Here is a 6175-nt window from a genome sequence, read left to right on the forward strand (position 1 = left end):
TTGTCTGGTGAATCTGGCGCCCTCGTTGACTTCATCACAAGGGTGCAAAAGGGGATCCCGGAACACAGTGACCATTATAAATATGAGCCTAGTTGCCAAGCTTACGAATTTTGATCACATGGCTTTGGGGGAATGCTGCAGTGGTCGTAAGGGTGAAACTTGGTCATAAGTCACTTATTTCTCACTGATGTAACTTTGAATGGACACTATAAAAGGAGCTGTTGTACGTTTGATGACTGCATAACTGCCAAGAATAAAAAAAAAACTGGAGAGCAGGCTTAAAAGTTTTAGAAATAGATTCGGGAAATTGGATGCTAAAACATGAAACGAACGGTTGGGTGAACTAGGTATATCTAGTATTAACAATGAGAAATGCTAGCGGTGACATGATAGCTGCCTTATTGATTTGATCTGATTTGTCAATTGCTTACAAGATAATATTAACTTACTGCACCTCTGTATGGTTTGCCAATTGCACAGGGGCAGATGTGGTTAACCAGAACTGGTTAACTCAGCCCTAGGGTGAAGCATTGATTCCCCCATTTGGATTCTTGCTATCCCGTCACGTCCTCCATTTCGCATCACGCAAGGCCCGCTGGAGGCCACCGACGTCTCTTTTCTACAAGAACCCTTGCGAGAAAACCCCCTTGCAGCGTTTCCCAAGCGGGCTCTCTCTTCCTTGCAAATTTTATTTCTTTTATTGATTTCATTTCCCTTCTTAAGTAACCCCAGGCGGAGAACGAGCTAATACTAGAGTCACACCTGGCAGGGAAAGAACCCGCTAAGGAAAGGTTTTGACCAGCTATTAATTTAAAATAAAAACCCACCGGGACGAGCCTAGCCCCGCTGCAGCGATCCAAGAACAGGGTGCCGAGGGGAATGCTGTCCCAATGGTGCTTTTTTCAAGAGGCCACTGGACTTTTGGTTTTCCCTGGAAGACTTTACGCTTCTCGTCCAAGAAGCTTCTTCAGTTCTGACTGGGGGAAGAATGGAAGGATTACTTATATGATCTGAGGAAGCTTCTTGGGATGAGAAGGTGTTTTTTTTGGAAAAGCCAAAAAACTCTTGGAAAAAAAAATAAAAACCCTTGAGGCAACCATGATCTGGATGATTTGAGAATCCCCACGTTCACTAAAAGGATGCCGCCAATAGGCTTCCTTGAACCCGGAACCCGTTTGGCCATGGCACATTCGGGAGGAATCTGATCCCAAGCGCCAGCCTGGCCTCGCCCACCCACCCACGCGCCCCTTTCAAGGAGCTGGCAGAGGGCGGGTCTCGTCCTTCCTCCCCTCCCTTCTTCCCGGCGACCGCCCCCATCACCTTCCCGGAGCCTATCCCGCAGCATCGGCTTCTCCAACCGGCGCCCGCAAGGTGACTCAGTAGCCAAAGCGCGCTTGGAGAGGTTCGGGATTCCCCCTTTTGTTGGAGGTGGGAGCTAAGGGGGCCTTATCCTTGTGGGAGCCTGCGCGGACCGGCTCTTTAGGGTCCTCCTTCCCCCCGGTCTCCAGCTCCACGTGGCCTCCTTTGCCCCCCCCCCCCCCCACACCTTCCTCCAGGCAAAATTAGGCTGCCTGCCTCTGCTCCCCACTCCCGTCGTCATCCGAGCGGCGCGTCTTCGCCTCGCCTTTGCCAAGAAGAATGACGCGCAAAAGCGCATCGACGGGAAATGGGGAAGGTGGCTGGGGAGGGAGGAGGGGAAGGGGGGGAAGGGCTGGGTTTTTTTAGCCTCCCCCCCACGCCCCGAAGGGTAGCTGAATGAGTGCTGGGTGCTTGTTTCAACCGTGGTTGGTGGAATAAAGTCACCTCGGGTCCAAGTGGGGGGCTGGGAAAAGCTAGTTTGTGAGAAAGGGGAGGGAATGTCTCGTTTGGCTCCCGGCCGTGCCTTCGCATCCTCGGGACCCGGGATCGGTTCAGCTTCTCCCGCGCAAGCTTGGTAGGATCGCCTTCGAGGCTGTTTGGCCGTCTGGACGCGTGTTCAGAGGTCGTGGGAAGCCCTGGCGTGAAATAACTCCCGGAGTGAAAGCAAGGGGCGTTAGGCCTTGGGAACTGCAGCCAGGTGGGTTGCAGTTGAACGCAGCCAGGTGGGTGGCAATTGCCCTGAACCGAACCAGAGTCTGATCCAGGTTACAGAGACAAACCTGGCTAAATCCATAGCGGATCCCGTTTCTTGGCAGCTCTTAGGATTATTACTAGGATAAGGATAAAAATTGGAGGAGGAGGAAAAGTATTTTTTGGGAGGTAGTTCCAAACCCTCCTGGTTTCATGAATCTGCCTCCAAAGTTTTCTCAGCAATACAAAAACAATTTGGAATGGTTTTCTTCTATTTTTTTTATACATTGTCTAGTGGTCTCCTATTTGGGCCTTAGCCAACTAAGTTTTTTTTTTTTCAGAATGAATCAAAGTTGACAAAAGTATTGTTATCCAACCGGAGGGTGAACAACAGGTAGTCCTTGACTTACAGCCATTCATTTAGTCACCATTCGAACAGCACTAGGAAAAGTGACTTGGGGCCCCTTTGTAGTGTCGTCATGGTCACGTGATCAAAATTCAGAGGCTTGGCAACTGGCATGTACTTACGACAGTTGGGACAGGGGGCAAGCCCTTCCACTGACTTAATTGTTCTCCCTGTCAGGAAATTCCTTCTTAGTTCTAGGTTTCTTCTCTCCTTGATGAGTTTCCACCCAAGTTTCTTGTCTTGCATTTAGGCGATTTGAAACAAAATTCTAAATTCTGTTTCTGGAGATTCGGAATGTAATGGTCGTAGTAATGTAGTGTAAAAGCTTCTGTTTTGTGTTGTCAGACTGCAGCCTCTCTCTGACCTTGGCCAGACTGGACAAAGCTAAACCAAGCTGTCTACTTCTTGGATGACAGACCAAGTGGAAATTGGTACGATATTTCTCCCCCCCCACCCTTTTTAGCCTCTTAAGAGGGTTAGAGATGAGAGTGATAAAACGTTTGCTCGGGCCTTGGAAAATGTGAAAAGGAGACCATCTTACTCTGGTTGTGTTAAAAACAGACAGGAATGTTTGGGAAATGCTTTCAAGGTTACATTTCCTCCCTCTCTCCTTCTTTCTTTTTTCCCTTCCTTCCTTCCTACCCATCTACTTCCTTACCTACATGCAACTCTGGGGAAATTGGAATCATGACGCCATCGCTGAATTCCCAGTCCATACAAACCCAAAACCGTAGCTATGGGACACAGCTTCTACTTTCACGTAATCTTCCGTAAGGGCACCCCTTTCAAGATCAGATAAATAAATAGGCATGGCAGGGTTTCTGGCAATGCTACTGCACTAGGGGACCTTATAGGTCATCTAGTCCAACCCCCCACCCGAGCGGGAGAACCTACACCATTTCTGACAAATAGCAGTCCAATCTCTTCTTGAAAGTCTCAAGCGATGACGCTCCCACAACTTCCCAGGGCAACTTCTGTTCCATTGGCTGCTTGTTCTCACTGTTAGAAAGTTTCTCCTTATTTCCAGGTTGAATCTCTCCTTGTTCAGTTCCCATCCTTTGTTCCTTGTCTGGCCTTCAGGTGCTTTGGGAAATAGCTTGACCCCCCCCCCCTCTTCTCTCTATGGCAGCCCCTCAAATACTGGAAGACTGCTCTCCTGTCTCCCCTGGTCCTTCTCTTCTCTAGACTAGCCAGGACCAGTTCCTGCAACCATTCGTTGTATGTTTTAGCCTCCAGGCCCCTAATCATCCTGGTTGCTCTTCTCTGTACTCTTTCTAGAGTCTCAACATCCTTTTTATAGCGTGGTGACCAAAACTGGATGCAGTACTCTAGCTGTGGTCTTACTCAGGCTTTATAGAGTGGTATTAGTATCTCACTTGATCTCGGTTGTATCCCTCTGTTGCAATCAAGATCAAGTGAGGTACCCATACCACTCTATCAGATAGAAAAGGAAGGAATCAGGAAGGGTGGGTGGGTGGAAGGAAGGAAGGAGAGGGAGGGAAGGAGGAGAGAAGGGAGGGAGGGACAATACTGAAGTGAAGGAAAGAAGGATGCTGAAATCAAGGAAGGAAGGAAAGGAAGGATCTCTCCAGCGACCTGCAACTTCTTTTTCTGCCTCTTCCCCGCTTCTATTCAGCCCCCAGGAAAACCAGAGACAATCTACAGAAGAACAAGCACTTCTATTTCCCTGGCCAAATTGCTACTAAATAAGTACAGAAACTTCACACTTCCTCCAGATGAATTTCACTGACACTCTCTCTTCCTTTGAAGGCATTTAAAAAGCAAACTCTTTTGAACAATCTGGTGGAAGAGTGGAGAGAAGCCTTTTGTTTCATTTCATTTCATTTTTTTTCTTGGCATCCTTTCGTTACATAACATCTTGACCAAAATGTGGTTTCTTTCTCCTGGAGTCTTTATGGCCTCAACCCTGCTAATTTTGGACTAGAACCTGACAGGCCGTGACAGAACAAGGATAATTTTAATCCGTTGGGACAGGATTTGGCTTTTAACGTCTTCATATTCGGAGGGCAGGATTGTCTCTATTACATCCGTCATTCCTGGAAATGGATCAAAATAAGCAGAGGGCTTTTTAGTAGTCTAATCAGCTCTTCGGGCTCAAGGTCTCTGTGGCTCAGCCAACCTCCTTGGATTATTTTAGTAGGCAAAATTAACCAAGTGGCTCTTGGTGGGACCTTCCCATGGCTGGAACGGTTGACCGGCCAAGGAGGCCGATCTCGGCTGCCCCTGAGGAGGTGGCATCAAGTAGGGCACTGCTGCCTCTCTGCATTTCGGCAGTTCGATCCTCACCGGGTTCGAGGTTGACTTAGCCTTCCATCCTTCTGAGGTCGGTAAAGTGAGGACCCAGATTATTGTGGGGGAGGGGCAAGAGGCTGACTCCGCAAACCCCTTAGAGAAGGCCGTGAAGTGGTATATATGTCTCAGTGCTATTGTTCAGAAGAACGGGAAAGCAATATCTGAGGGGCTGCCCCAAAGAAGAGGGAGTCAAGCTATTCTCCAAAGCACCTGAAGGCAGGACAAGAAGCAACGGATGGAAACTAACCAAGGAGAGAAACAACCTAGAACTAAGGAGGAATTTCCTGACAGTGAAAAAAATCAATCAGTGGAAGAACTTGCCTCCAGAAGTTGCGAATGCTCCAACACTGGAAGGTTTTAAGAAGAGATTAGACAACCGTTTGTCTGAAGTGGTGTAGGGTTTCCTGGCTAAGCAGGGGGTTGGACTAGAAGACCTCCAAGGTCCCTTTCAACTCTTGTCAGTCTAACTTTTTCTAACAAGGCTGATGCAGAGCTCTCCAAGGTCCTGATTTCGATAGGCTGTAACCCAGGGGTCTTCAAACTTGGCAGCTTTAGGACTTGTGGACTTCAGCTCCCAGAATCCCTCCTCCAGTCCACGTTAGTTCAGGAATTCTGGGAGTTGAAGTCCACAAGTCTTAAACTTGCCAAGTTGGAAGGCCCTTGATCGATCATCTATCTATCTATCTATCTATCTATCTATCTATCTATCTATCTATCTATCTATCTATCTATCTATCTCATCTATTCTACCTCTCTTTCTATCTATTCTGTCTCTCACCCTATAATCTTCTTCTTCTTCTTCTTCTTCTTCTTCTTCTTCTTCTTCTTCTTCTTCTTCTTCTTCTTCTTCTTCTTCTTCTTCTTCTTCTTCTTCTTCTTCTTCTTCTTCTTCCTCCTCCTCCTCCTCCTCCTCCTCCTCCTCCTCCTCCTCCTCCTCCAACCCTCTTCCCTGCCAGCACCGATGATGTTACCTAATTGGCCTCCAGCAAACAACCCAGCTTAGATTTCCTTTGATATTAAACAGGGAGCAAACCTTCCTTCGTCCTGAAGCTGTTACCTAGTCAGGCCACGCAACACCTGCAAGCTTCAGGGAGCCCCAAGCTTCCACCCCTGAGGTGCAAAGATCCCTTTCCAAATCACGGCAAATCCTTTGCTGAAGGCTACCTGGCCAGCCTTTTTTCATGCTCTCTCCCCTTCCCCCCCTTTCAAGGCCCGATCGATCGAGGAGGGCACGGAAGAAACCCAGCCCGGAGAAGCAGACAAAAGGCAGCCAGCCCACCTACCCGCCCTCTTCTTGGGCTCCGTCCCTTATTGGTGCAAGATCCGAGCCGCGTCGTCGTGGACTACAGCAACCCAACGGCGGCGGCGGCAGCAGCAGCACCGCCTCGGCTGAGCAGAGCCTGGGAG

At 48.6% G+C, this 6175-nt stretch overlaps 1 protein-coding gene across 1 annotated transcript in view; it reads left to right on the plus strand.

The window, feature by feature from the left end:
* Positions 1-2797: 2797 nt before the first annotated feature.
* Positions 2798-6175, plus strand: part of NCS1 (neuronal calcium sensor 1) — a 19634-nt gene continuing 16256 nt past the window's right edge. Inside the window, exon 1 of the mRNA XM_026712176.2 lies at positions 2798-2886. The gene's annotated coding sequence lies outside the window, so the exon portion shown is untranslated. The remainder of the gene's footprint in view (positions 2887-6175) is intronic.

This window comes from Pseudonaja textilis, chromosome 17 (assembly GCF_049901715.1).
Source record: "Pseudonaja textilis isolate UNSWEBS1 chromosome 17, rPseTex1.2, whole genome shotgun sequence".
In the NCBI taxonomy this organism is placed as follows: Eukaryota; Metazoa; Chordata; class Lepidosauria; order Squamata; family Elapidae; genus Pseudonaja; species Pseudonaja textilis.